We start from the raw sequence: 20,820 nt of genomic DNA on the forward strand, positions 1-20,820 counted from the left end.
ATCAAATCTCTTTCTAATTTAATTTAAATGCATATCACCAAATTACTCATCATTGACAGGGATAGTATTAAAATTATTCTCTGTGTGACTTTAAAGTATATTTTTTTTAAGTTTTCAGACTCTTAATGATATGAAGATGATAAGAGGAGTTATTAATTAAAAAAGATACTATAAAATAAGTGTTAATTTGTACAACAAAATATAATATTATAGAAGGAGTTATAAGGAAAATATGCCCATATAGCAATGCAATCCAGGAAAATGTCCTAAAACAGATATTGTTTGCAGTGTAACATAAGATGTAGGTAGAATAGGTGTAGTCAATAAAGAATGCATTAAAATGTACAGGAGTGGCCAGAAAAGAAACACAAAAGGCAGACTAATGTGATATGCTTTAGGAAAAGTGAAGCTGCTGATTTGATAGAAGGTAGCATCAGATTTTTGAGTCAATGGGAGAACATGTAAAGTAGAAACATGTGACAGAGACAACTGAATGTCTGGTAGAATTTAGCCTCAGTCATGGAAAATGTGAGTCTTTGGAATTTCTCCATATTTTAGTGACAATATGGAGAATAGAATGGATCAGAAGAAATTCGAATAGCATATTAGTTGGTATAGTTTTGCATTAATCAAACACTAACTTGATAATGCCCAAATCTAGAGTGCTGCCTGTGGACATGAATATTCATATAATCAAAGGCTCAGAGTGTCTAAAAGAGGGTATAAGAGACTTAATCTGTAGATGTCATAAACATATAAAGTCTCCTGAGTAGATCTGTGATCTTGAAAAACTAAGATGGAGATTCCACAACTTCTCTAGTAATTCTCTTAGTATTTTGATAAGAGCCTTACATTGGGCTCTCTGCTCAGCAGGAAGTCTGCTTCTCCCACTCCCTCTCCCTCCCGCTCCACCTGCTTGTGTTTTCTCTCTCTGTCAAATAAATAAATAAAATCTTAAAAAAAATTAAAAAAAAATCTCTTCTGCTTTAATATCCTGTAGGTTTCAGTGGCCAGGCATCAATGTGACAAATAACCTCCCCTAACCTATGAGCGGTTATCCTCCATAGTTGAAAGGATGGCCCAAACCCAAATGTCTTGAGGTGCCTAACAAATACATTTAGACTACTAATATGTGATTCATGCATAATATGTATCTTATGTTGTAAGCATCTTGAAAACCCTGATTCATGTCTTCTTTCTCATTTGCATTATTAGCAAGCAGAATCTAATAAGCCTTCAGCATAAATAAACTGTGTTATGGGATGAATTGTGCCGCACACCCCCAATAGAGAGAACCACTTTCAGTTATCAAATTCAGTTTGAGATATGGTTTATAATGTACTCACTTTCTGAATTTATAGTAAATTAAAGAGGAGATCTAGTAATTCAGGAAAGTTAAAAGTATATTTATTGTATGTAGAGAAGCTGAAGATGAATATTTTATCTTTTATTTCACTTAATTTTTATACTGAAGTCTCCCATTAGATTTTTATCAAATAAAATGCATTGGTTACTGTATTTTTTGCACATTTTATTATTTTACTAGAGCTGCCATAACAAAATATTACATACTGGATGGTTTACACGACAGAATTTATGTTCTCATAGTCCTGGAGGCTGGAAGTCCAACGTCAAAATATTAGCAGGTCTGGTTTCTTCTGAGGCTTCTCTCCTTGGCTTTCATGTGGCACCTTCTGGCTGTGTCCTCACATTGTCTTTTCCTCTGTGTGTACTCATCCTTAGTGTCTCATTGTGTATCCAGTCAGATTTAATTAGGGACCCCTCTAATGGCCTCATTTTAACTTAATCACATCTTTAAAGATCCTGCCTCCAAATACAGTCATATTCTGAGGTCTTGGGGGGTTACGGCTTCAACATATGAGTTTGTGAATTAGTCTGAAATTTCTGAAACTAATGGTCATGAGTAAACATTATTTTGGACTTTTAATTGCCTTCAGTAAATTCATAAAAGAACATAGTACATATCATAAAAGAACATAGTATAGTGGTTGAGAGGTGAAACTCTAGCATCAGACTGCTTGCATATGAACCCCAGCTCGGCCTGTGAATATGAACAAGTTACTTATCCATTTTGTGCCATTGTTTTCTCAATTGTAAAGGGAATAAATACCATACCTACCTCACAAGGATGTAGCAGTATTAGATACACTATCGTTGTAAAGGCAAGTTGAAAAATGTGTGGTATGGGGTATATTCTATAGAAGTATTTGTTAGGGAGCGCCTGGGTGGCTCAATCGGTTAAGTGGCTGCCTTCGGCTCAGGTCATGATCCCAGGGTTCTGGGATTGAGCCCCACATCAGGCTCCTTCCTCAGTGGGGAGACTGTTTCTCCCTCTCCTTCTGCCTGCTGCTCTGCCTACTTGTATTCCCTTTCTCTCTCTCTGTCAAATAAATAAATCAAATCTTTAAAAAAAAAGGTATTTGTTAGGGCTGCCTGGGTGATGCAGTCAGTTAGGCATCTGACTCGGTCTTGGCTCAGGTCATGATCTCAGGGTCATAGGACCAAGCCCTGAGACAGATTCTGCACTCTCTCTTTCCCTCTACTTCTACCCCTCCCTGCTGCATGCACGCTCCCTCTCTCTCTGTCTCAAATAAATAAAATATTTTTAAAAAAGAAGTATTTGGTAAATAAGTAAATAAGTAAATAAGCAAATAAATACTGTATTATCTGCAACAGTTCTACCACCCCAAAAGACATTTTTTTCATCTTTCAGTAAGTTCTGTCCTGAACAAACAATTCAATACCACATTTGTTAATGTGAAACATGTGTCACTGTGAAGTTACAAAGTCGAATTTTACATTTTATAAAATCACTGATAATTTGTTTTAAAGCAAGAAATGATTGCAAATGATAGAAATATGAACAAGTCACAAATAGTCTTAATGCTTCCAATTCTTACATTGTATTCCCTGATGAACAGACCAGTATTACTGCCTTTGATTTCACTTAGACTTACCAAAAAGACATCTAACCATATCAAGTTTTTCATTTTTCTATCTCTACTGATTTTAACACACAAAGATGAATAATTTGATCAGGGTGAAGTATCTACAACAGTGCGAGAATTCTGCTGTTTCTGTCAGAATTTTGCCGCTAGAGGTAAGTCTGTCTACACTTAATCTTTCCTATTTCTTTGGTCTTCTGATCAAAGTTTCTTCTGGCTTTTTTAGTAAATGCATCAATGGTCATTCTCTTTTGATGAAAATCAGTTCACGGACAAATCAAATGTATCCTTCTCTCATCTTATGCAACTCTACGAAGAGTCAGATAAAAATGGAACCCAGTTCTAGGATATCAAAGAATCACCAAGTTAAAGGAGAAATTGAGCTCTAAGGGATTAACTTCTTACTGAAGACAAAAAAAAGATACTGAAGTCCAAGGGAAAAATTTCCTTATTATCATTCCATTTATTATTTTTAACCTATCCAGCCTATCTCCTTAAAGGTCCACATGACAAATTGCTTGCAGTAAACGTAGAAGTTCAGTATGTGTAGATGTGTGCAAGTACATCATAAGATAATCGAGAATACATGGAATACCATATAAAAACAATTTCTTTAACGTGTTGGCTTCCGTCTTGTCCTAATTATAAATTGGGTTACAACATGAAAGTAACTCGACCCATTACCCAAATTTGTATTCCCCTGTTCAGTATAAATTCAAGAACATTGCATTAAAACTGATCTTCTTAATACTGTAAATAGAAGAATATTTGATGCTTATGAAATCAGAATGTTTTGTGGCATCCATTGAAATTGCATATATTTAGCTTAATCCTGCCAAACATAAAGTAGATCTTTGAAATTTCAACTTAAAAAAAATGTGCAGTCCCCACATAATTCAAAAATATAAAAATTTTACACTCATTAAGTATCTTTTTGACAGAGAGCTTATGACCTTGAAAGGCACATTATTCCAGCTAATGAGCAATTCAAGGGTATATCTTCTATATTAAGCCAAACATGATTGCTCTCTCAGTGCAATTTATTGGTCCTGGATCTGTTCTCTAGAGTCATGCAGGAAATATTAATTCACCCTTTTACATGGCAGACCTTTAAGCCCTAAATATGTTACTTTGCCTTCCTTCTTGCACTTTTCCAAGAGGAGTATCATATGACAGTTAAAGCACATATACAGGCTTTCATTAATGAAAAAGAAGCAGAGAGAGTATCAACTTGATAAGCTATCTATGTCCAATTTGTAGCCTTAGGGAAGATTTCAAACCTGAGACACATTAATTTAATTAAAATACCCTAAAATATTAGCTAAATAAGCCCCTATTTAAAGTCCTTCAATTCACTTTTAAAGTCAGTTCAGTCCTTTTAAAATGTTTAGATTCCTGCATCTCTGCTATAGTGGCTGATTTTTTTTTCTCTCTAGCTGTCCTCAATATAAATTTTGGGGGATAGTACACATACAATATTATAAATGCTTATTCCTGTTTGGACTGCTAGCCAAGCAATTTTTTTTGCATTGAGCATTGGCAGCACGATGTTATTTCTTTTATGAATTTCCATTTTTATGAGTTTCCTTTGCAATTTGGCCTGGAAAATGGGAATCCTGGGACATTCTAAAGGGTCTAATAACCAAGACCTTTGGAATTTATCAGGGATAGGAATGATGCTCACTCAAATGCAAGCATTTGTATTATTGTCCTTGTCAAAAATAATAGCACATACTGGCATGTGTTGTTTCTGACCAGGCAGAGTAAGTAAATCTTGCACATAGAGAATGCTTGGGGGTTATAAATGCAGTAAACTTGTGAAATCAAAGCATCTCAGGCAGCCATATACTTAAATTTTAGAGGTAAATTTAAAATATTACTGGCAAACAAACTATTATATTCCTCCTCAATCCCTCAAATAGATGTGCAACTACAGTACACTAAAGATTCACTGTAACATCAGTGGGAACAATTTGCAAAGTCAGCCACCTTTATGAATAGCTGGGATCAATTTACAGTGTACTGTTCAATACATTCGTATAGGAGCAAAGTATTTCTGAACTAACTTTGCAAGAGAAGTGAGTTGAATAACTTGAAAATCATATTTATTTGGTTTTAATTTAATCTTTTTTCAAAACACAGTTTAATAAATTTTTAAGTATGTATAATTAATTTAATCTTTAACCAAGAAGTTGTATTTATTTTGTTCTAGTATGTGTATGAAAATGTTTTATTTATTATTTTCTAAATTTGTAAAAAGTCTTCCAGTTTCAAGAAACTTCTATGCCTTTATCAAGAGGACATTTAACAGAGAAAAAGTACATTTCTCCACCTGGGGCCCAACAAACCAAATGCTTGAATACCAAGAAAAAGTGATAGATCTTGCATTTTTTAATTAAAGTTTTAGTGTTTGGGGTGCCTGGGTGGTTCAGATGGTTAAGCATCTGCTTTCGGCTCAGGTCATGATCTCCAGGTCCTGGGATCAAGCCTCACGTCAGGCTCCCAGCTCAGTGGGGAGTCTGCCTCTCCCACTGCTTATACTCTTTCTGTCCGTCTCTCTCTCTCAAATAAATAAATAACCTTTTAAAAAATAAAAAAATAAAGTTTTAGTGTTAATTAACTATACAATTAATACAGGACCTAAGTGTGATGTTAATGTTATATATCTTAAAGTGAATGTCAATCTTCATTTGACTTTACAAAGGCATACTTTCCAGAATAATTTCAGAGATAGACTTCATACTCAGATTACATAGTAGCTCTGCATGCAAGTCTAGATACAAATTTTGCAATGATTACTTACTTTTGAATAGGATTGGATGATTTTTTAAAAAGATTTTATTTATTTATTTATTTGAGAGAGAGGAGAGAGCACAAGCAGTGGGGAGGGACAAACGGAGAGGGAGAGGGACAAGCAGACTCCGATCCTGACACAAGCCTGAGCTCAGGACCCTGAGATGATGACCTGAGCTGAAGTCAGCCACTTAACCAACTGAGCCACCCAGGTGCCCCAGGATTGGATGATTTTAAAATCTTGTCCAATTCTGAAAGTCTAAGATTTTTAGAAATTTAACATCAAAATGTGTATGAAAAGCAAAAGTGGAAGAGAAAGATAATGGATATGACAGTCAAAATCAGTGATATCCATAATACGAGATTAAGGCAGAATAAAAAATCATTGGGTTTGGATATCGAAGAAAGACTTCCTAAAGTTTTACCTTTGACAATGGGTGGGATCTGTGACAGACAAAGCTGAAAAGCACCTGGAAAAGAAGATGGTAAAGAAGGACAAACAATTGAGAAATTGGTGGCCCATTTGATGAATCACAGGGGGTAGAGATAAATTTAGGTTTAAGGTAGGGATAAGGAAGTAGTGAGAAAAATATATGGAAATTTGAAATGAGGCCATGTTTTGGAGATTATTAAATTGTAAAGAGATAAGTTTTGCTATTATTTATTAGACACTGGAGAAACACAAGAGAAATACGATTACAACTTGCACTTTAAACTGATTATTTTTTTCAACAGTAGACTTTAGTTTGAATAATGAAGAGAAACCAACAACAACCACCAAGAGTCTGTTGTAATAGTCTAGGAAAGAGCTAATGAGGTTTTGAAGAAGGATGTTGGCAAGAGGAGAGAAAGAGCAAAGGGAGAGGAAGGGAAGAGGAGTTTATCAAATTCTTTCTAGGTTTCAGGCAATAGACTGGCTGATATAGTTATAAATTTTATTATTTTTATTACAAACATATGAGGGACACTGTGCTTCATATTATCACTATCTTTGAATAGATAAGGATATTGACAAAGATTTTAAAGAACTTGTCCAAGCATACCCACAAGTGGCAAGATAGGTATTGGAAACAAATTCTAGAATTGGAGTATAAAACTTATACTATTTAACCTGAGATTTTTTAAATCTATATTGTAAGTTATTCTTATACCCACCCACCCCAGTACTAATTTACAACTATGGGAAGAATTTTTAAATATCACTGTGTGTGTATAACTTAGAACACCTTGCTGGGTAGTTCTGAAATGGTCCTCTTATTTTTAGGGAAAAACATATGGAATCTTCAAGTTGTATCAGTTGGTATGGAAGGGCAGAAAAGGAGATAAAGTTGATGTTAAATGTGAACATTAAAACCCCGTTTCTTCAAACTTTGTTGCCATTAAAAGATCTGATAATTTCATGAAGATTAGTTAGTTGCAGAGAATTTAGTACAATCATCTTTGAGTAAGCTGAATTTGAGTGTTGATAAATGATATCCATACTACAAGCTGGCTTAAAATAAAGCAACAGAATTCACAATAGAATAAAAGAAATTTGTTGGAAGATGCTTACTTGCTTATGGGACCTACATTTATGGACATTCCAGATGCTGAAGTCCTACAGAGTCAGGATCTATAGCCAATGTCTTTGTTGAGTTTCTCTGTAGACACCCTTTAACCACTCTCACTTGGTAACAATAATGTTTATGAATGAACAGAGTACTATCCCTGCCTTCCACAAAGAATCAGGCATGTTCATCAGGACATTTCTAAGATATCAATTATTAACTTTCATGTGACCATCGTTTCATTTTACTCACCTGCAAATCTTAAATACATCTGACTAGCAGAACATGAATCACTACTGTGCATCTGAGCCGCAAGGGATTTTTGGGGAAAAAACTTTCTGACTTGTAACTCTGCAGGGCAAGGTTCAAAATGAGGATTATTTCCAAATATAGACAAGGTGCTTACAGATGTTAGACCACTGCAAATCACAAATGTCCATTAGTGCCTGGGTCTTAATATTGGCCAAACATTATTTAATATATGCACTATGTACACTTCTTCCCTATTTAAACTTCCAAATATAGCATGCATTCAAACAAACAGAACTATTCTTTATACAAACAAAAAATGATCACCATTTCTTATAAAGAAGTCAATTCAGTCACTAAATCTACAAGTTTAAGATTTCTGAGTAATATCCATTCCTCCTATAAAGCAGTCAAAACTGAGTCTAGATATATTTTAACTTACAGGCAAAATAAAGTTAACCTCTATGCAATACTACTCAATATAGATACTATATAAAACAGAAGGGGAACTAAAGGGAAGTAGATGAAATATTTAGATAGACAGAGAGATGGAAAGAGATATAGATAGATTAGATAGATTGATCAGTAGATAGATAACTAGATAATAAGAGATAGGTAATAAGATAGATACCATATTCCTTGTTTATGCAACTGATTAAAAGACCATAGTTGGTATTGAGACTACTTTCTTCAATATATACCTCATGTTCACTTTGTTCTCAGCTAGTAGCTCAGTAGGTCAATGTTGTTTACCTGGAATGGTTACTCAAAACTAAATTTCCTAAGGGAGTCCTTGGCTATTTTACATTTATTGTGATGTTGTTACTATCCATTAACTTTTCCAAAAGACATGAGGCTACTCAAAGTCATCTCAGAGGACCCTCTGGGTTTATTTCTAATGTTTTTTTTTCCCAGATTGGGTTAATAAAAAGTCTGTATACCCTTGGCAATCAAAATCAATTATCCAGCCAACACAATAATCTTTGTTTTCCCTTTTTATTCCAGTGGCAGGAAGTTTGAAATAACCAGGCATAAGTTTTAGCTGTCAATTAAATAGAATTGTGTTGTGTCATTGGGTAGTAAAAACTAGTAAATCCCAGAGTTATGAAGGTTTGAATATGAACAGAATCATAAGTAGTGTACCTTTTAAGTGTCTGATTTAGTACCAATCTTTACATTTTATCAAGGATGCAGTCTTGATTTTGGCTTACTATCTTGATATGAAAAGAAACACTCCAGAAATTTCTGCATAGTTGCTTGTGCCATCCTATAAGTCTAAGAGCTAATGTGTATACAGTCAATTGCTGATTATATTTCTTCTAACCATATATTAGAGATTGAGATCTAACCACAGAATATATTTATAGACCAATTGGGCCATTTTGGGGGACACTTGGTCCAAACTCCATATACCACCTGACCCCCCAAAACCTATAAACTGCAGTTTTGCACAGTTAAACCAGGAACTGGTATTAATTCAGAATCACTGTCAGTCACTGAATATTCCACGTACTTGGCTCTTCTCTGGGCACAATTACCCTAGTTATAGGTCTCTTTGGAGAAAGCCAGCTGGAAGGTTTATAGAATGTTTGTGCAGCATTGTTCCAGACACCTTCCTCAAGATTATTCAAACTGTCTTTTTCCATACTGCCTCTTAAAATTCTCAAGAATCTCTGACTCTTAGATAATGAGACTAGTTAGACCTCTTTGCATAAAAAAAAAATTCTGAGAGATTTATTTTTATGTTCTGTTTCCTGGGGGTACTAAGTACAAATGCAGTTAGTCACAGCCAAGAATCACTGTGGATCAGGTCATCGTGGCTGCCATCCTGGTTCTGAAACCTATTTTCATAACTACACCTACTATGTAGTGCTTAACACTAAGGGTGGCCAGGTGGATATAATTACTCAAGTACATTTCAGAGCCACAGTGATGGAGCCCGCTGCCACCTAAAAGTTCATCTCCATTAAAATCATAAGGTCAATTTCAAGGCATCACCTACCAACTGTATCTTTGGCTTACAAAGGGCAGCAATTCCAGCCTTTCCTCAGTAATGCTAGCCCTCACCGAAAAGTGTTAATTCCCACTGACATGAAGAAGAGGACATTTTTTTTGCCCTCTGGCAAATGACAAGTAGGTTGTACATGCAAAGTCTATTCCAAAGTATTCCTATTCCTACAACTCTTTAGGTACCTTCTACACTATATCAAAGAGTCTTCGTCATCATAACTTTATTTACTAAGTAATAAACTCTAGGTAGCCAAAAGCAATTTTCTAAAGTTATTTTAGGAGGCTCACAGAGTCTCAAGAAGGAGTATAAATCCACTCAAGCTAAGCAGTGAGATGTGCTCAAGCGATAGAGTTGCCGGATTTAGCAAACTAAAATAAAGGCACCAACTTAAATTGAATTTCAGGGAAACAATGGATACTTCTTTTCTTGAAGTAAAAGTAACAATATTTGGGACATACTTATGTTAAGAAATTATTATTTATATGAAATTCAAATTTAACAGGGCATCCTGTACTTTAACTGGCAGCCCAGCCAAGCACATGGGAGGTTTGCTAATCACAACACATGTCACTGTTTCCAGGCAACTATAACCAAAATTAAAAGCCAAAACCTCCACTATTGTCTCCCTTGAAGAACCAGATGGATTTTACAATGCATTCTTTAGAAGATTTATTCTCTCATATTACTCACTGTTGAATCTGTTTTGTTAGTTCATCTGGTGGTAAAACCTAAGATACATGCATGAATCCCAGTTCTGCAGGAGCCTGGCAATGCAAATTTTCTGTTTTCTGCCCTGGGAAGATAAGAGTCACAAACTGGACAATTTCAAAATAGAGAGGGTATTCAAAGGTAAAGGGTAGCTAAACAAATGAAGGTCCACTACACTCTGCACCTGGCAGTTGGAAATATGAGTCTAGATAAATTAGTCCATTAGGTGCAATTAGAGTGAGATATTTGTAACACAGATATTTTAAAGTTAAATAAGTAGTTTATGTTAAAATAATAATTAAAATATCTCTTTGCTAATTCTCCCACACGGGCAAATTATTCACCATTCATGGATTGTCAGTTTTCTCCACTTTAGATTATGCAATGAAGAAATATTATACCAACTCGCTGAAAATAATTTCCTAATAAAGAAACAATTAAGTCTTTAAATGTGTTGTTTTCTTCCAAATGTTCAAACTCTTTTTCTAACTCACCTTATTTTTAGGTAAAGAGAATAAATTATATAATTATAGAAAACTCCTGGGCTCTTCTATTTTATCTTTGTATAGTGCACGAATGGTAACACATATGGAGCTTTTCAAAGCAAGCCTAGAGGGTTTGGCATTTAGAGATTTGAGTCACAACTATTAGCTCACTGTGGCATTACATTGGATTATTGTATATCATTCAGGCAATTCGTTTCTATAGTATCTTATACCCAAAATGCTTTTACTTAGAAATGAAAGTAAAATGTCTTCTAATCATTCCCAAATCAAATATTGGCTTCATGACTGTTTGAGAGATACACAATTTGGGTTTAAAATATAACTAGACATTATGAAAATTAGAAAGTATCCCAGGGTCCAACTATACTTTAAGTAGACAGGGATATGAATTGTTAGGAAAAATGTGGAAAGAGGTGTGACCACTCAAAGTAGAAATATATCTACAGGATAAACTCTCAGAAAATGGAAGTATTACTGAGACCAAGACTTTTCTTTATGTCTGAACCACCTATTTATTACTTGAAACAGAATTTGGAGAATAATATTGAGACTGCAAAGTGCCACTTAACATAACATAAGTTTGGTGATTATTATTAAAACATATATGATAAATAGATTGTAAAAAGAAAAAAACGCCCTCACTCTTCCCCTGTTGTGCCAACATCTCCAGCAATGTGAAGTCATCAAAAGCTGGAGTCCATTTCCCTGCGTCACTGAATTCAGGCTGACCTTGGATTTGCTTTGGCAAAAATAACAAAGCTGAAATGACAGTGATCTTGGTCCAAATCCATTAAGAGATATTGCACATTTCTGTTGATTTTCTTGGGTCTGTGCCACCATCATTGAGCAAGCCTGGGCTATCCTGCTGGAGAATGAGAGATCATGTAGAGATGATGTCAAAGATGTCAACTGAAATAATTCTAGACCAAACAACTCTTAACTTACCAACCAGCTGACTTGTGCAATTATGTGAGTCTAAGTATAAGTACATTAGGTTGTTTAATATTTTGTTATAGCTCACTGATTCTCTGTGTATTTTATTTTTTCCATCTTTTTTTCCCTATTTTCCATCTTGTAAATACTGTTTCTATGTCTTCAAATTCAATAGTATTGTTTGGTGTTTAATCTCCTCTTGATACTAGGGCATTTTATTTTTCATCTCTAGTAGTTTGATCTGGGTCTTTTTATATCTTTTGCTTCTTCCCTCAGCATGCTCATGCTTTCCTCTATTTACTTGAACATATGGAACATATTTATAATAGCTTTTTTATCATTCCTATTTGAAAGTCTATTATCTGTATCAAATCTAGTTCTATTTCTGTTGACTGATTTTTCTTCTCATCATGGGTGATATTTTCATATTTTTCATGCTTGTTAATTTTATTGAATGCAATTGAGAATTTTATGTTTTTGGTGTTGGAGGTATGTGTGTGTGTGTTTCTTTAAATATTTTGAGGTTTTATCCCATGATGCAGTTACCTGGGACTAATTTGAACCATTATTTTAGGTTTTCTGAAGCAGTTCCAAAGTAGCATTTATTTATTTATTTTTTTTAAGATTTTATTTGTTTGACAGAGAGAGACACAGCGAGAGAGGGAACACAAGCAGGGGGAGTGTGAGAGGGAGAAGCAGGCTTCCCGCCGAGCAGGGAGCCCGATGCGGGGCTTGATCCCAGGACCCTGGGATCATGACCTGAGCTGAAGGCAGACGCTTAATGACTAAGCCACCCAGGCGCCCCGCCAAAGTAGCATTTAATGAAGAGTGAATTATGCCCAAGTACTAAAGCAGTTCCCTTCTGAAATCTCTACCACTGCCCTTTGTTTTAGGAGGTCTCTCCACTCTGGTGAGAACACAAATTATTCCTGGCCCTGTATGGTTTTTTGTGCCTCATTCTTCCTATATGCCCTTCCCCGGTTTCAGGGAGTTTTCTCATAATACCTATACTTAGTAGTACTCAGGTGAAGACTTGAAAGGAACTCTCTTTGGTTCTTTGCTCTCTTTGTGTGCAGCTCTCTTTCTGGCACTCTGCTCCATTAATTCTAGACAACTCCACAAATTCAGACACTCTTCACCTTCACACAAGGAGATTGGTGGGCTCTACGTGGGTATGCCTTTCCTACACTTTCATATTGGGCACATGCAGAGCTCACTTCATTTGTTTTCCTTTTTGCAGGGATCACTATCTTCCATAGCTTGCTGTTCAATATCCAGAAACTATTATTTCATATATTTTATCGTTTGTTTTGTTTTTAAGACATGGGGGTAAGTTTGATTTTTTAACATCATCATGATCGAGTGGAAGTCCCTTTTATTCATTTTTCTTTCAATAGATTCACTTACTTGACAAATGGTCATCAATTATAATTTGTGATGTAAGTTGTTTATTTTTCCAATCAACCTAAATAGTAATCTCCTTGATGGCAATGAGATTTGTTCACTGTAGTATATATCAAGGTCATTGTAGTGGGCAACATAAACTAACACTTGCCAGTATAAAAATAAAAGGAGAAAACTTAGTGGAAGAATACTTATGGCACCTGGAATCAACAAAAGGATTGAATAAATAGCAGAAATTCAGGGAACCCTGAAATCTTGGTTGCAGGTCTATATCCAAGGTCAATCTACATGATATCACTGTGGTTGTAGGAGGGGCAGAAGAGCAAGGATCTGGCTATATTGGCTTCTGAAGTGGAAATATTCAATGCCCTTCTATTCAAACTTTACGTAGACCAGCTTACTTATATAATAGAATTAAGTTGGGTGCTGAGCAGATAGCTTTTATGTCCTGAAAGAAAAATAATGAAAGAATATAGGCTTTATTTCATTATTTTTCAGAAATTCTTCTTAAATGAACCAATCATATTCCATTTTATAACTTCAATCCAACTAATTGAGACAAACAAACAAGAGAGTTTCTTCTTTTATATGAAAGCCCATTACAAATTTAAAGGTTATCTCATTGAAGAGTTTTTAACATCCTTATCCAAGTTAAGATGTTGAAGATAGTTAGCAACATGCCATATTTAAGTTTGATGGATATTTACTGTGTTGCTGTTTTGTCCTTTATATTTTTGAATAGTATGTAATGGTGTCCTTATGATAGCTTCATGGTATAGATATGTTTCCTTTAACAAATGAGATTGCTGGGGGAGATGAAATGACTCACCTTAGATCATACAACTGATAAGCAGAGTTGAGATTAAACCTCATTTTTTTTTTAACTTTAAATCCAGCATTTCTAAAACACTTATTTCTACATGACTTCTCTTTAGGTTGAATATACTTTTTAAAATTATCATTAGTGGGGCGCCTGGGTGGCTCAGTTGGTTAAGCGACTGCCTTCGGCTCAGGTCATGATCCTGGAGTCCCAGGATCGAGTCCCGCATCGGGCTCCCTGCTCAGCAGGGAGTCTGCTTCTCCCTCTGACCCTCCTCCCTCTCGTGCTCTCTATCTCTCATTCTCTCTCTCTCAAATAAATAAAATAAAAAATCTTAAAAAAAAAAAGAAACTTTTAAAAAATAAAAAAAATAAATAAAATTATCATTAGTTGAAGTATAATATTGAGGCATAATTGCACACTGCATTATTTTATAAGTCACATGTAATGATAAAAATTTACAGAGTAAAATTCATTGTTTTTAGTGTATAGTTCATACAGTTCTGACTAAATCTGTAAGCCAAATAACCACAGTGTCAATCAAGATATAAACTATTTCCATCATTACAACAAAACCCCTCTTATCTCCAGTCAATCCCATTCTTCACTTCCTGGTCCTCGGCAATGAATAATGTAATTTATTTCTTTATAGTTATGTTTTTTCCAGAATATCATGTAAATGGAATCACACAGTCAAACCCTGATGGTTTCAACAGTGTATTCTTCCAAGTTTTAAAAAAGGTACAATACATTAGACATTACATGAAAGTGTACTGAAATATATTAAAAAGTAATATATTGAAATAGAATAATGCATCATGACTAAATAGATTTATTAATAAATTGCAAGTTTTGTCTGCATTCAAAATATCAATGTATTTTATTACCACATTAAGATAAAAAAGAAATATCATATGATCATTTTGATAGATACACGAAAAAAATTAGACAATTAACAAAATCCTGTGTGCTTAAAAATATCAGCACTACAACAATTGTAATAACTCTTGGAAAAACTATTAGAAAATTAATAATGAGATAAAAGAAAATCTTATATCTGAATAAAAGGGTATCTACAAAGGGCCTGTAGAAAAATAAATCCTTGATGTGGTAAAATATGTATTTCTTTTTGTTTGTTTCATGTTTTCATTTAAATTCTGGTTAGTTAACATGCAGTGCAATATTAGTTTCAAGTGTATAATTTAGTGATTCATCACTTACATACAACACTCAGTGTTCATCACAGCAAGTACATGCCTTAATTCCCACCACCTATTTAACCCATCCCTGGCCCACCTTTTCTCTGGTAACCATAAGTTTGTTCTCTGTATTTAAGAGTTTGTTTTTTGGTTTGCTCCCCCCATACCATGTTCATTTGTTTCATTTATTAAATTCTACATATGAGTGAAATCATATGGTATTTGTCTTTCTCTGACTTATTTCACTTAGCATAATACCTTCTAGTCCCATCCACGTCATTGCAAATGGCAAGATTTCATTCTTTTTGATGGCTGAGTAATATTCCATTATATATATGTATATATATATGTGTGTGTGTGTATATATATATAATCTTTATCCATTTGTCAGTCCATGGACATTTGGGCTCTTTTCGTAATTTGGCTATTGTTGATAATGCTGCTATAAACATTGGGGTGCATGATATCCCTCCAAATCAGTATTTTTGTATTCTTTGGGTAAATACCTACTCATGGAATTGCTGGATCATATGGTAGTTCTATTCTTAACTTTTTGAGGACCTCCATACTGTTCTCCAGAGTGGCTGCACCAGTTTGCATTCCCACCAACAGTGCAAAAGGATTCCCCTTAATCTACATCCTCACTAACACCTGTTGTTTCCTGTGTTGTTAATTTTAGCCATTCTGACAGATGTGAGGTGATATCTCATTGTGGTTTTGATTTGTATTTCCCTGATGATAAGTGATGTTGAGCATTGTTTCATGTGTCTGTTAGCCATCTGGATGTCTTATTTGGAAAAAATATCTATTCATGTCTTCTGCCCATTTTTTCACTGGATTATTTGTTCTTTGGGTGTTGAGTTTGATAAGTTCTTTATAGATTTTGGATACCAACCCTTAACAGATATGTCGTTTGCAAGTATCTTCTCCTATTCCAAAGTTTGCCTTTTAGTTTTGATTGTTTCCTTTGCTGTTCAGAAGCTTTTTATCTTGATGAAATCCCAATGGTTCAATTTTTGCTCGAGCATTTACTGGAAGCACTACACTCTACATTTTACTGGAAAGTCTGGTAAATGCAATAAGACAGTAAAGAAAATAAGTTTAAAGAGTTTTGAAAGTGAAGTAAAATTCATTATTTTTAGATGACATGGTTGCATCTGCAAAACAAAAAGATTAGTATTCATCAATGAATTTCAAAATGTTACTATTACAAAAACAACATAAAAAAAACAAACTGAGGGTTCTAGAGGGGAGGGGGGTGGGGGGATGGGTTAGCCTGGTGATGGGTATTAAAGAGGGCACGTTCTACGTGGAGTACTGGGTGTTATGCACAAACAATGAATCATGGAACACTACATCAAAAACTAATGACGTAATGTATGGTGATTAACATAACAATAAAAAATTTAAATAAAAAAACCTTATGTCTACATACCAGCAACAACTAATAATTTATTTTCTTCTTAACTTGTAGCAAGAATTACTATCATACTCCACTTATTGGTCCAGAGACCCTTGTGGTGATAGTGAAAGACTCATGGGTCATGTAGTACAATACCTATACTCGTGAGTTCACTGGCAAGCCAGCAGCCTAAACTCCAAGTTCTAACAATTGCAGTAGTAATTGAATTTTTTATAATGATAATTCTTCTAAAGACTACTTCATCTAACAACGGTAGAGTACCCATCTGTCTCAAGATCATATAGCACATTCACCAAGATAAACCACATTCTGGGCCATAAAATACACTTCAACAAATTTAAAAGAACAGAAATAATACTATGTCTGCTTTCAGAACACAACAGATAAAACTAGAAATAAAGAATACAAAGATAATTTAAGATCCCCAAATACATGGAGATTAAACAATACCCTTTCTTAAAAAGATTTATTTATTTTAGAGAGAGAGAATGAAAGCCCAAGCAGGAGGGGCAGAGGGAGAGGGAGAGAGAATCCCAAGCTGACTTTGCACTGAGCAAGGAGCCTGAGATGGGGCTTGATCTCAAGACCTTGAGATCATGACCCAAGTGGACACCAAGAGTTGGACACCTAACTGACTGTGCTATCCAGATGCCCCGAAACAATACCCTTTTAAACAACATGTGCATTGAAGAAAAGAAAATCTCAAGACATATTTTTACAAATTGAACAAAATGAAAATAAAAACATATCAAAATATGTGGGGTGCTTCAAAAGGAGCGCTTAGAGGACTATGTATAGCATTGAATGCATATATTAAAAAAGAAGAATGACCTAAAATCAATAGCCAATTTTACTTTAGGAAACTAGTAAAAGAAAAGCAAGTTAAATCCTAAGTAAGCAAAAGCAAAGAAGGAATTAGAATTAGAGTAAAAATCTATGAAATTAAAAACAGTTTAATCAATACAGTAAATCAATAAAACCAAACTGGTTTTTTGAAAAAAAATATATATATAAGCCTCTAGCCAGGCTAACACAGAGGATACAACTTGCTAATATCAGAAATGAAAGAGGTAACATAACTACAGACTCTGTGGCTATTAAGAGAATAATAAAGAAATACTATGAATAATTCTGCACCCACAAATTTGACTGCCCAGACAAAATGAACCAATTTCTTGAAAGACACATTTACCTAAACTTATGCAAGAAGAAACAGACAATATGAATAAACCTATATCCATTAAAGAAATTGAATAAAAAATCAATAACCTTCCAAAACAGGAAGTACCAGACCCTGATAGGTTCACAGGTGAATTCTACAACACATTTAAAGGAAAAAATTATACCAATTCTTATAATCTCTTTCAGAAAATAGAACCAGAGGAAATACTTCTTCACTCATGGTATGAGGCCAGCATAACCCTAATGCCAAAACCAAAGACTTACAAGAAAACTATAGACCAATACCTTTCATGAACAGAGATATAAAAATCCTCAACAAAATATTAGCAAATTGAATCCAGCAATATATAACAAAAATTATACAGTATGACCAAGTGGGATTTATTAAAGATATGCAAGTCTGTTTCAACAGCCAAAAAATCAATTAATGTATTCCATCACATCAACAAGCTACAAAAAAATCACATAATCATATTTATAGAAGCCAAAAAAAAACTTGGCAAAATCTAACATCTATGATTAAAAACTAAACTAAAATAGGGAATTTCCTCAATTTGATAAAGAAAATCTACAAAAAAGGCTACAGCTAACATCATTCTAAATGATAGGCTTGAAGCGTTTCCACTAAGATCAAGTACAAGGAAAGGACATTCCCTTTCACCACTCCTTTTCAAAACTGCAGTGGAAATTCTAGCTATTGCAATAAGGCAAGACAAGGAAATAAAGGATGTAAAGACTGGGAATGAAAAAAAAAAGTCTTGTTTGTCCATGTAAACAATCTGAATCACCAGAAAACTCAAGAATTAATATGCAATTATAATAAGTTATCAGAATACAAACCTAATACACAAAAGTCAATCACTTTCTCATAGACCAGCAATGTATAAGTGAAATTTGAAATTAAAAACAATACCATTTGAATTTGCACCAAAAAATGAGATACTTAGGTATAAATCTAACAAAAATGTAAAAAATCCATATGAGGAAAATGACAAACTCTGATGAATAAAATCAAAGAAGAACTACATAAATGGAGAGATACTCCATGTTCATGGACAGGAAGATACAATATTGTGAAGATGTCAGTTCTTTCTCAATTGATTACTAAATTTAGTGAAACCTCAATCAAAATCTCAGTAAGTTATTTTGTGGATATCAACAAATTGATTCTAAATTTTCATAGGGAGAGGCAAAAGACACAGAATAGCTAACATAATACTGAAGGAGAAAAACAAAGATAGCAGATTCATACTTCTTGACTTGAAGACTTACTATAAAGCCAAAATAATCAAGACAGTGTGGTATTAGTGAAAGAATAAGCAAATAGATCAATGGAAAGAGCAGAGCCAAGAAATAGACCTACATAAATATGGTCTGCTGATCTTTGACAAAGGAACAAAAGAAAGAAAATGAATACAAAATATCTTTTCAAATAATGGTGCTGAAACAAGTGGACATCCACATGCAAAAAAGTGAATCTGGACATAGACTTTACACACTTCACAAAAATTAACTCAAGAGCAAGCAGAGCTTTTTCCAGACGTGCCTCTCTCCTGGTTTCGTGGAGTTTTCTCACAGCATGGTCCCCAAAGGCCAGTCTTCGCTCCCACCTCAAATGAAGAAACCGAGACTACCTCCTGCCCCCAAGCCGCAGGAAACATCGACATCTCAGCACTTGCCTAAGGGGAAAAAGAACAGCAAAAAGCAATTGAACATATTGATGAAGTACAAAATGAAATAGACTTAATGAACAAGCCAGTAAGGAGATTTTGAAAGTAGAACAGAAAAATAACAAACTCCACCTACCATTTTTTCAGAAGAGGTCAGAATTGATAGCCCAAATCCCCAATTTTGGGGTAACAATATTTGTCAACCATCCACAAGTGTCTGCACCTCTTGGAGAGGAGGATGAAGAGGCGCTGCGTTATTTGACAAAAGTTGAAGTGAAAGAATTTGAAGATATTAAATCAGGTTACAGAATAGATTTTTATTTTGATGAAAACCCTTACTTCGAAAATAAAGTTAGCTCCAAAGAATTTCATCTGAATGAGAGTGGTGATCCATCTTCAAAGCCCACCGAAATCAAATGGAAATCTGGAAAGGATTTGATGAAACGTTCAAGTCAAACACAGAATAAAGCCAGCAGGGAGAGACAGCAAGACGAACCAGAGAGCTTCTTCACCTGGTTTACAGACAATTCTGAGGCAGATGCAGATAAGTTAGGAGAGGTCACCAAAGATGATATTTAGCCAAATCCATTACAGTACTACTTGGTTCCCAATATGGATGATGAAGGGGAAGGAGAAGATGATGATGATGATGATGATGATGATGATGATGAAGGATTGGAAGATATCGATGAAGAAGGAGATGAGGATGAAGGTAAAGAAGATGAAGATGATGATGAGGGGGCGGAAGGAGAGGGGGATGAAGGAGAAGATGACTAATGGAACCCTGATGGATTCCAACTTTCCTTTTTTAATTTTCTTCAGTCCTGGGGAGCAAGTTGCAGTCTTTTTTTTTTTTCCTCCTCTTGTGCTCATTTGCCCTGTTTTTTGAACTCTCTTTTCTCTCCCTTTATACCATGGTTCTCAACTTATTTGGGGGGGAAATACCTTGAGCAGAATACAGTGGGAAAAGAATCTCTACCCCTTTCTGTTCCAAATTCATTTTTATCCCTTCCTGTCTCAACAAAAACTTTATGGAATCAACACCACCGTGCTCTGTGGGAAAAAAAGAAAAACCTTCTGCTCCCTTAGCTCTGCTGGAAGCTGGAGGGTGCTAGGGTCCTGAGTAGTAGTGCATAGAATTCTAGCTTATTCCTCCTTTCTCTGTATATTGGGCTCGGAGATTACACTGTGTCTCTATGTGAATACAGACAGCGTTTACCAACATGTACCCGTCTACTTTCTCTTGTTTAAAAAAAAGAAAAAAGAACTTAAAAAATGGGGTTATAGAAGGTCAGCAAAGGGTGAGTTTGAGATGTTTGGGTGGGTTAAGTGGGCATTTTGACAACATGGCTTCTCCCTTGGGATGTTTAATTGTGATGTTTAACAGACATCCTTGCAGTTTAAGATGA

The 20,820-nt window shown here is 34.8% G+C and overlaps 1 non-coding gene and 1 pseudogene across 1 annotated transcript; one reads left to right on the forward strand and one right to left on the reverse strand.

Moving 5' to 3' along the window:
- Nucleotides 1–16,602: 16,602 nt before the first annotated feature.
- LOC114198829 (small nucleolar RNA SNORA62/SNORA6 family) lies at nt 16,603–16,755 on the reverse strand. The gene has a single exon (XR_003607191.1). It is a non-coding gene; the product is annotated as a small nucleolar RNA SNORA62/SNORA6 family (small nucleolar RNA).
- Nucleotides 16,756–19,320: 2,565 nt separating this feature from the next.
- Nucleotides 19,321–20,188, forward strand: LOC114226256 (protein SET-like; annotated as a pseudogene).
- The last annotated feature ends 632 nt before the right edge of the window (nt 20,189–20,820 follow it).

Source organism: Eumetopias jubatus, unplaced genomic scaffold (genome assembly GCF_037043125.1).
Source record: "Eumetopias jubatus isolate StellerSeaLion01/CBP00866 unplaced genomic scaffold, mEumJub1_p1.0 scaffold_2, whole genome shotgun sequence".
Lineage (NCBI taxonomy): Eukaryota > Metazoa > Chordata > Mammalia > Carnivora > Otariidae > Eumetopias > Eumetopias jubatus.